The sequence below is a fragment of the Lissotriton vulgaris genome, chromosome 1_2 (assembly GCF_964263255.1).
Source record: "Lissotriton vulgaris chromosome 1_2, aLisVul1.2, whole genome shotgun sequence".
Lineage (NCBI taxonomy): Eukaryota > Metazoa > Chordata > Amphibia > Caudata > Salamandridae > Lissotriton > Lissotriton vulgaris.
Window position 1 is genome coordinate 205,584,850 of NC_141686.1, and position 11,476 is coordinate 205,596,325.

Here is an 11,476-nt window from a genome sequence, read left to right on the forward strand (position 1 = left end):
AGACATGCTGTACAAGCCTCAGTGATTCCCAGGTTGGATTATGGTAGGATCACCCTCTTGGGACTGCTCAGATCCAAACTTGCTCCTGTAAGGGCCTCTCTCAACTCTGCCCCAAGAATTATACTAGCTCAAAAAGATACAATCATGTTACCTTGTATATCCAATCCCTAACCCGGCTCCCTTAGGAAACAAAAATCCAGTTATAAATTGCCTGTATAACTCATAAAGCCTTCAACCACAACCCCCTGACTATTTTGGCCAGAAACTTAAACTCTTGAGTGGCCCCAGAGCATATAGAAGCTCCAACATCTTTCTTCTGAAGCATCAGAGATTTCACAAGAAGAAAACCTACAACTGTGCCTTTTCTGGGATTGCCTAAGAATGTGGAACTTGTTACCTTCTAAAATCAGAAAGAATCCCTCATATATATAATTTAATAAATACGTCAAAGAATTCCTTATGAACAAATGTATTTCCTGGATCACACGACTTCTGTTTCCCCAGTCACTCACATGATTACCTAACGCACTCCTCCGTGTAGTACCGACTTTACCCCACATCGCTACTCAACACTGCCTGGTACCTGCTCTTGCCTGAACTATGACAATATGTTATTTACAAAGGCTCTATGTTATTCGATTATTAGTGAATTTCGAGTGATTTTGATATTACTGCTTTTACTAATCTTCAGTAATTCTGTAAAGCCCTCTGATACACGCAAAGGTCGTGTTCACACTATTAGAAATGATTAAAGAAAGATAAAATAGACTTAAAGGCAGAAGATTTTAAGCAAACATAGTACTATGTTTATACCAGTTAGTCCATGCAGGGGGAATTCTTTCCTAATTCTCTATTTGTTAATTGAAAGACACTCAATGCAAATGTTAAAAAAGATAGTCACTTTTAGTTCTCTTGCAGTGATTTGCAAGTTCTGAGATACAGTTTATTTTTGACTAAAAACATTAAGGCCAATTATAAACTTCTAGTGTAGGATATCTAGTTTTTGTCAAATCTTATAACACTCACACTACTTCACAAATGCAAGAACTGAAAGCACAATCATGTATTGCCAGTGGTAAATGTTGGTGCTGTACCTTTAATGGACACCAAACTGCATATGCTGGGAGCAGCAATGTCTTACCTGAGATGAAACTGAGTTCTTCCATCTGACTTAGTGCACAGATAATTAATTGTAATAATGTTGTAATAATGTTTAACACCACTCTAACTAAATGGATGTTGGCACATGAAATAAAATAAGCAGCAGCAAAACCATTGTGTGTGTCATTTATTGACCCTTGACCTTGTTAGGTAGGTCGCTCCCCCTCCGCACAGCACAGCCTGTGCGCCCTGACCCTGCCCCAGCTTGAGACCCCCCTCCACCCGAAGGCTACCACCTGTGCCTCATCCCTGATGGCCAGTGGTATGCCTTACGTTTGTTCTGTTGTCGGTGTCATTTATTGTATTGCCCTTATTGTTTTTATTGCTTTTTCTGTCTGTAACTGCTATTGTCTGTCTTCCCACTGTGCCTGTATTTTCTCCTGTACCCTTTTTTCCTTCTGTTTCCCATTGTTGCCCCCGTGATTCTGTACCCTTTTTTTCCTTCTGTTTCCCATCGTTGCCCCGTGATTCTGTGCCCTTTTTCCTTCTGTTTCCCATCGTTGCCCCATGATTCTTTGCACTCGCTTTCCGCTCCCTTTGCCGCTCCAGTTCCCACCGCTGCGTCCCCTGTGGCCCCTGCATCCCCTGACTGCCCATTCGCTGCCCCTGACTCCTGCCTCCCGCCTCCCAGCTGCTCCTCCCTCCCACCTCCCTATATATGGCGGCCACTGCGCAGCTGGTGTGCTGAAAGCGTGCCAAAGGCAAGCCCGTTTGTGCCTGGACCACGCCCAGCGCCAGAACCCCTGGTCCCTGCGCCCACCACAACGATGGCCGCCGCTACGATGCCAGCACACTGCACGCTTTCAACTCCGGACGGACACACACCTGCATTAAGGCTGCCCCAAAAATCACACATTGTCCCTTCACCTGCCAGAACTGCAGCTACAGCAGCCTCAGAGCCACCAAACCACCCACCAAGAAAGACCTCAACCACCTCCAACGCATCCTACTGAACACCTGCTCCGCACGCAAACACGCCGTCAAGCTCTGGGACCTGCTTGACACATCATCCCTGGACGTCGCCTTCCTGACAGAGACCTGGATGAATGACTCCTCCGCACCCAACATCGCCATAGCCATCCCAGACGGCTATAAGATCACCTGCAGAGACCACACCAATGTAGTAGGAGGAGGAATTGCCATTGTCCACAAGAATAGCATCAGGATTTCAACCAGCACCAACGACACTTTCAGCACCGCTGAACACATGCATTTCCAGACCCACAGTTCAGCGACTCCATTGCCAACTTCATCAGCATGCACGCCCTGAACTCCACCGACTACATCCTCCTCGGAGACATGACTTTCACCTTGAGCACAACGGCAGCAACTCCATCCTGATCGACAACCTCGGACTGAGGCAGCTCGTCACAACACCAACCTATTCTGCCGGCCACACGCTCGACCCCGTCTTCTCCTCAAGATCCCACGTCTCCTTCAGCCATACCATCGAACTCCACTTCACCGACCACCGTTGCATCCACTTCACCTTCCAGAAACCCACCACATACCACCGCACCCAACAGATTCCCAGCTGTTGCTGGAGCAAAATCACTGAAGACCAACTACGCACAAATATCACTCTCAGCCCACCCACCAACTCCTCCATCACCGACGACGCTGCCCCGCAACCTCAGCTGCTGGATCAACGACTGCGCCAACACCCTCGCCCCACTGAAGAAACCCATCCACAGAGACACAAGCAAGAGAGCCAGCTGGTTCACCCCGGAACTCCTAATCTCCAAACTAACATACCAGAAACTAGAGAAGAAACAGCACAATGAAAAGACGCCGGACAGCCTCGCAGTTTCGAAAGACACCATCCACAAACACCATCACCTCATCAGGTCTGCCAAGAGGACTTCCCTCAAATACCACCTAAACAACAATTCACACAACAGCAAGGAGCTCTTCAACATCGTAAAAGAACTCTCCAACCCAAGCTCCAACACCAACAACATCCCGCTGTCACAAGCCCTGTTCGATTTCCTCGCCACCTTCTTCCACTGCAAGATCACTGACATCCACGACACCTTTACTACCCTCAACTGACATCGACACTCAATAATCTCCGCACACCATCGACCACGACCCCTTGCCAGCCTGGACCAACATGAACATCAATGACACCATCAAGACCATGAGCACAATCCACTCCGGCTCCTCGTCAGACCCATTCCCGCACCACATCTTTACCAAAGCAAGCAGCTCCATCGCACCCCATCTGCGCTATGCCATCAATTTCTCCTTTGAGACCGTGACCTTCCCATTGAGCTGGAAACACACCGAGATTAACACCCGACTCAAAAAACCCAAGGCAGACCCGGGAGACCTCCAGAACTTCCAGACCATCTCCCTACTTCCTTTCCCAGCCAAGGTCATGGAGAAGATCGTCAATAGACAACTAACCCGATACCTCAGAGAAAACAGCATCCTGGACTCATCCCAGTCAGGTTTCCACAGCAACCACAGCACAGAGACGGCCCGCATCACCGCAACTGACGACATCAGGACCCTGCTGGACAACAGTGAGACCGCGGCCCTGATCCTCCAGGACCTCTATGCCACCTTCAACACTGTCTGCCACACACACTACACAAGCACCTCCAGGATACAGGGATCCGAGACAAGTCCCTGGAATGGGACAACTCCTTCTTCTCTGGCAGAACCCAGAGTATCCGCCTCCCCCAATCCAAACGGAAGCCTCCAGGATCATCTGCGGCGTACCCCAGGGATCATCCCTCAGCCGGACACTGTTCAACATCTACATGGCCCCCCTCGCAAATGTCGCCTGACAGCACGACCTCAACATAATCTCCTACGCCGATGACACTCAACTGACCCTCTCCCTCACTAAGGACCCCCTCACCGCCAAATCCAACCTCCACGAAGGAATGAAGGCCATCGCCGACTGGATGAAGATCAGCCGACTGAAGCTGAACACGGACACGATGGAGGTCCTCATCCTCGGCTCCAACCCTTCATCCTGGGACGATTCCTGGTGGCCCATGGCACTGGGGCAGCCCCAACACCCACCGACCACGCAAGGAAACTGGGAGTCATCCTCGACTCAACACTCTCCATGACCAAGGAAGTAAACGCAGTCTCCTCCTCCTGCTTCAACACCCTCTGATTGCTCTGCAACATCTACAGATGGATCCCGACAAATACAAGAAGAACAGTCATCCAGGCCCTCGTCAGTAGCAGACTCGACCATGGAAACGCCCTCTACTTCGGAGCCCCGGCCAAGCTCATCAAACGACTGCAATGCATTCAAAACGCCTCAGCAAGCCTGATCCTTGACGTTCCACGCCACAGCGATATCACTCCCACCTGAGAAACCTGCACTGGCTCCCCGTCAAGAAGAGGATTTCCTTCAAGCGCCTCATTCACACACACAGGGCAATCCACAAAACCGGCCCAGCCTACCTCAACAGACGACTTTTCTTCTACATCCCCAACTGCCAGCTCAGTTCCACGGACCTCACCCTCGCCACAGTCCCTCGCATCTGAAGAACAACCACCAGCGGCAGATCCTTCTCCCACCTTGCCGCTAAGACGTGAAACACCCACCCACTGAGCCTACGATAGACCCAAGACCTGCTGACCTTCAGGAGGCTACTCAAGATGTGGCTGTTCTACCAGTAGTCGCTCCCCCCTTTTTTCCCCCAACGCCTTGAGACCCTCACGGGTAAGTAGTGCGCTCTACAAGTTCTTGATTAATTGATTGATCTCAGATACCTCCTGCAGCCTTGCCTTGCTGAAATGTAACTTCTCAGAACATTTATCTAAGACATTATTCAAAGGTTAAAGGTAAGCATTGACGGGGCCCAATCCACTTCTTGTATTCAAACAACTATCCATTGCGATCGATCATATTGTTCGACTTTGACCCTGTCTTGCACAACTAGATATCTGCGGTTCACACTTTGATTTTTTAAGTGCTCGTTTTGTACTAAAAACTTTTCAAATTCATAACTCTGTTTCTACTGATTAGTCTTTTTTCATTTTGGTGTCAAATAATTAAATAAAATGTACCAAATTTTTCTTAAATTGTTTGGAATTGTTCTTGGTTATATTTTCACTTTATTACTGCTTGTGTGCTGCATAAACACTTTGGACATTGCCTCTAAAGTAAGCCTGACTGCATTTTGTGCCAAACTACAGAGGGTTAAACATGGGTTTATTTATTGACATTTGTGGTTCACTCTGCAAAGGATTGTGGCTGTTGTTTGACCAGGGTTCACACCCCGGTCAACCAACAGCCCAATTTCTCACCTGCTGCAACAATGCACTAGCACACTGATTTTCATAATAGGTATTATTATTGTTGGCTTTCTGTAGCGCATACTCTAGCATTAGTATGGCATTGCAGCTCATTCTGGTAGTGTTGGTTTTATTATCCAAAAATTTCCATTGTAGACTAGACACAAATAAAGTTTTGTGTAGGTGTCTACTCAGTGTGAAAACATCCTTGATCTTCTCACCTGGCCACGTCTTCCTAAAAACACGTTTATGATCGATGATAAGCATTTTGTTTATTTGTGTTTTTTAATTTGTCCAGACCGGTTAGAATCCATGACGGGGTGAATGTATCCTTCATCATTGTGAAGTCAATACAATATAATCTATCAGGTAACAACGAGCGATACAAGTTTGAGTTATCAAGAGACACGTTTTCATGGTTTCCATTTCATTCAGTCTCTTTTGACAGGGGAGGGGCAAATTAGAGAAAATTCTTTGTGAGATGAGTGTCTCCTCATTTGGGTGGGCACAAATGCTTGAGGCCCAGTCTGTTCAGCCTGGTTGCAGATTGGCTCTGATAAGGTGAACCTGCACATGCAGGATCAGCCTCTATTTAATGACCATAACCTGAGAATATGGGATTATGCTTTTGGATATGTATTTAAGCTTTTGAGCCTATGTGTATTGCAGGTATTGCTGCTCACAATGACATGATAGTTGTAGTTAGCACTTTATGCGTTGCCCTGACTATCAAATCTGTGCCTAAACTAGAAGCTACAAAGCTATGCAATGTTTTCAATTCTGGCTTTTTGTGGTTTCAGACCCAATTACGTCATGGCAGAAGCATATTCCATTTCATTATTGGTAACTGAAATACACTTCTATCTACTTTAACCCTTTCTCGTGCTTTCCCATTATTACTTATTGTATATTTTTCACTTCATTATATCATTGTATGTGAATACACCAGGATCTGGGGGCCCGATTCACAGAACTAACTTAAGACCAAATCCTAAAATTACTACTTTTGGTATTCACAGAAGTTAGGATTTTGTCTTAAAAAAGACTTAAGACAGACTTAAGTTAGGATTCTGTCTTAAGTCTGTCTTGAGTCTGTCTTAAGCCTGTCTTAAGACAAAATCCTAACTTCTGTGAATGCCAAAAAGAGTAAATTTAGGAATTTGTCTTAAGTGAATCGGGCCCAATGATCTTATTACAACATTTTCTCTGATTTTAGAGGGGAGACAGGTTCTATTACATCACTAAAAAAATACAAGTTTTTTGTAAGATTTGTCATTTTAATAATTTAGGGCCAGATGTAGGTAAAGTACATTTACCGATTCTAAAATACCAAATTTTACCAATTCAGTATTTTAGAATTGGTAAATGCTATGTAGCAAAAAAATCAGTAAACATTACCGAATATGTAAGATTTGGTATTTACCGAATCGGTATTTACCGAATCGGTAATTGCCGTTCATTCCTATGGGCCTGGAGGCCCATAGGAATGAATGGCAATTACCGAATCTGTAAATACCGATTCGGTAAAATGGGGGAAACATTCAAGGGTGCCAGGGTGTCACTTTGACACCCTGTTGCACCCCTGAATCGTGCTTGTTTGCAGATATGGCAGACATACATGCCCTAAGGACATGTATGTCTGCCACATGGCACAGATAAAAATGCACAGATTTGCATTTTCAAAGGTATTCGTTATTGTTGGTGGTAAATAACGAATCCTAAAATGGGAAAAGCACTCATTTGAGTGCTTCCTACATTGCAAATTCGGTAATTTACCGATTCAGTATTTTAAGGAATTGGTAATTTACCGATTCCTTAAAATACAGAGTCAGTAAATTACCAAATTTTGCAATTTAGGCCACTTACATCTCAGTAGCCTAATACGGGTCGGTAACGACTGAAATTCGGTAATTTTGGCCGTTACCGGCCAGTATTGGGCGACCTACATCTGGCCCTTACTGAGCTAAATATTTCTCTCACATCTCCTCACTAGACCACTGCTTCTCATACATTTAAGATGCTTGTTTGTCTTCTATAAAATAATATACTGAACAGTATACTAAATTCAAATTCCTCCCACAAATGGCAACATCTTTACAATGGACCCTGCAAACCCTGAATGTGTCTCTGGGACCTAATTTCAAGTTTTGGATAAGTATATGGACAATGGTGTTAGGAAGAAGTATCAGTAATGATGCAAGGATGCCATTGTCAGTGGTGCAGGCAAAGAAAAAGACCCCTGAAACAGCTGTTGATTTTGTAAAATATAGCAATGTTCAGGGCCTGCTACAGCAGTGGTAGCTAAGACTCTGAAAAGCACAGTATGAGGATCTGACTTAGGCCTTATCTGCCCCGTTCATCAGAGCAGTAGCCTATAAATAGTTTAGAGTCTTGCTTTGCATTGAACCAGTCAAATAAGGGCAGGTGATATGGTCAAAGTAGAGCACATCTCACTGGAGATTGTCCTCCCTTTTGAGGGCACTGGTTGCAATATCATCTTTTTGGAAAGAACTTTGGAATTTTACTTATTTAAATCCTCGATATGGCATTCATATTTGTGATTAATGCTTTTCTACTAGAAGGATTGGCCCCCAGATAACTTATGTAGTGTAGTTCTGATTGTACCCTTTCATGCAGGACATATGCTGTTTACGGATAACATAACCAGCGGGCTTGGTGGTAAACTGAGTCTGTACACCCCCACTGAATATGTCAGCCTATGTTTTCCCATTAGCTACCTCGCAGTGCTACTAGAACCTCCTGTTATCAGAGGGATTCATTTTTGCAACTTCAGAACATAATAACCTCAGACTTGTGGAAACAATATACTACTTTCCACCCAGTTACTCGTGCTTGCTTGTTTTGCTCTCAGAGAAATAAACAGAAGAAAAAGTTGAGCGTGTTTACAATACACATTTTTTGTACTGTTCTTCTCATGTAAAATAGGTGTGCTGCTACAACTGTAAAACAGTTTCAGAGATATAGAACCAGCAGTACAGTGAATAAAAAGAAACAGTATTGTTCTACCATTTTGCGATAGTCATGAACATATACATGAATATGAAATGCCTTTATAAAATAAAGTGTGTACTCCTAAAATGCCTGTCTAGATGTAACTAAGTGTACCTAGCATATGAGTAGTTGCTATGAAGCCTAAGAGCCTAAGTCTAAGAGCCTAAGTCTGACAGCTTAAGTCTAAGAGCCTAAGTCAAGGAGCCAAGAATCCCACTAGGATTTAGTTGAACGCCCATACCTGAATATTGAGAGTGTGGGACTTCATCTTGGACTTGAGCTGGACACCCCACAAGGGATCGTCAGACCACTGTCAGCTGGAGCGATGGCATGCCAGAGCCGCAGCATCTCTGGTCAGTGTGTCGGCCTTGAAGTCTTGGTTCCCTCCTGGCTACTGATAGTAAGAGGTGCTGTATTTATACAGTCTGTTGGACTTGGCCATTTTGGCAGGTTCACCTTTTGCTTTTAATTGTGACCTGATACTAGTTGTTTCTGGCTTATGCGCACTTTAACCCTGTGTCCCAGTGTAAAGTGCGCGCGCAGACTGAGTGCGTGTGGTGAGATTGGCCTGCCCTCCAATAGGAATGCATGGGGAATGTGTGCATCCAATAATTAGCTGCACTTCTACATTTTTCACTTCCAGTTTCGTGGTGAATATTATGGATTGCCAGCAGAAATCCTAAATGCGGCGACCTTCAAATTGAATTAGTCATTACCTGAACTTTTTTATGGTAAGTTAGCTTGAAGCTTTAATCCGTGCTTAGGGCCTGAATCAACCTCCTGACCCTTTATAAATTATTTTCATCTTGATTTGCAGCCCCATCTGAACTTTGTCTGTTTTTCTACGTAACTTGACGCATTTGTCGGCTATTTAAGATTAATGGGTAAGATCCTGCTATACACACCATAACAATGTATTTAGCAGTATTCAACAAACATAGATAGGATAACATCTATATGTTTGCAGGTCCTCAGACTGAATTACTAATGCGGACCAACAACATTCAAACATTTTTAAACTGCGATGAATTCGCACAAACCATATGGCTAACTAAAATAAAAAGAGACATCTTTAGAACTACTCTCTGGGAAATATAAGAGAAACTACAGGATTTTTTAATAAAGACAACTATTAAGAATTGCAACACACATTGATTACATCTTTGCGTAAAATAGGTTTTTGTATCCGGAAGGTCAACATGGTGGCGCATATGTCTAATGGATATATCTTTTTCAGACAAACACTCCTAGTCAGGCGAGATATAGTTCCGCCAAGACAACAGATGTTGGATTAATCCAAGAACAAATAGAGAACACCCATCCTGTGTTCACTAGGTAAAAAAATAGTATAGGATTATGTTCTTGTGGGTGTCCTTCAGTAGTGGAAAGCCACCACTAGATATAGGCCAAAGTGTATATAAGCAAATAGTGCTAAGTTTTATACAACCAATGACCGCTGCTCCCATGATGATATGTTATGTTATGTTATGGTATGTTATGTTATGTTATTTATTCTTTTGTATAGCGCAACGGTTACTCAAAAAGAGTGTCCCGGCGCTTTAGGTAAGGAGAACTGATTTCAGCATAACACAACACAGATAAAAAGGTTGAAAAGCAAACAGACAAAAAGAGAGGAACTGCTAGCAAACCTATTGGGAAAACAGCCAAGTTTTAAGACCTCTTCTAAAATCAAGGAGAGTAGTCGCCCCCCGCAGTGGGAGCGGTAGTGAATTCCACATCTGTGGAGCCAACAAACTGAATAGACACTCTGTCTTCATCCCTACCCTGGCAATTCCCCATTTTTTGGTGTAATTACTGCTCAAATATATATTGATTAGTCTGTATCAGTTGTGGCTACATTGTCTAGCTGCATCTTGTAGGGATTTCCTTGTTATGTAAGCACAGCAATATGTTATGTACTGTTGATTGTTTGATGGGAGTTACCTATGACCCCTACATGTCTCTAATTTATTTTATATATGTTTTACAGATTGATTGTGGCTCCTGATGAAGGCGTTCTGTTAACGCCGAAACGCGCGTCGATGTTTTATATTGTTCGCCACCATTATTTTATATATGCTTTCTTGTATAAATGTGTTACAAATATATTTCTTATATATGATTGATTGTGTTTTTTTATAAACATTGAGTTTACATGATTTTGCACTAACTGTTTTTTAATATGATGATGTATATTTATGAATAAATCTAACTTGTGCTTTTTATTTGGTTGTTGTGCCTTGCATACTGTTCTTTTCCCTGGTTATATTATCAATTGTCTTTTCTACACATTGTTTATTTCCCTGCATTACAAATCCAGTATTTGAACAGGGGGTCCTTGTTGTTTACATTAATGCATCCATGGTAGTTCCTGATGTGTGGGGAGTGCAGGGGCAAGTTTGGTATGTGCGAACTCGTGAGATTAAACGCTGTGCGATGGTGTGTGCAGATTTAATGTGTCTAGTGTAGAAGTGCCACTTCTAGAAGTTGGCTTGTCTGTGCAGTGAAAGTGAATTGACTGTCTGGCTTGTGATTGTCTGGAGCTGGCTGGTGTGCCTGGCTCCAGTAATCAGAATGGGTCTGCCCAGTGGTGAATGGGGAGATATGCATGTTGATGAGAGGGAAGAGTGCAATGGGACCTGAATAGGGCTGGGCCTTTCCTACACAATGTAGGGCAGTGTGGTCGTTAGAGTCCACGAGGCTCCCACACACCCAGAGCATTATTGTGTTCAGAGCCCCGTGTCTCCAACTTTGTAGAAGTATTTGGGGGCATTTCTTGGTTGTTTAGAGCCCCGTGGCTCCAACGTGTAATTGGGGCATTTGTGAGTAGTTAGAGCCCATCGGACTCCAACGTGGTTGGTGGCAGTTTTTCACTGCAAAGCCTGCGTGGCTCCCATGTCATGTTTGCCTCATTCTGGGTATTAGGAGCCCCAGAGGAGAGCCAGGAGGCACCCTGGTGCCAGGCTCAGTTTACGCAGCTTCCCAGCACTAAGAGGGCAGCTGCAATGTTTAGATGGTGCCCCTGCGTCCAGCGCAT

At 44.1% G+C, this 11,476-nt stretch overlaps 1 long non-coding RNA gene across 1 annotated transcript; it reads left to right on the forward strand.

Moving 5' to 3' along the window:
• The first annotated feature begins 9,083 nt into the window (after nucleotides 1–9,083).
• LOC147734962 (uncharacterized) lies at nucleotides 9,084–9,731 on the forward strand. The gene is made up of 3 exons (XR_015307611.1): nucleotides 9,084–9,170; nucleotides 9,257–9,323; nucleotides 9,677–9,731. It is a non-coding gene; the product is annotated as an uncharacterized LOC147734962 (long non-coding RNA).
• Nucleotides 9,732–11,476: the final 1,745 nt, after the last annotated feature.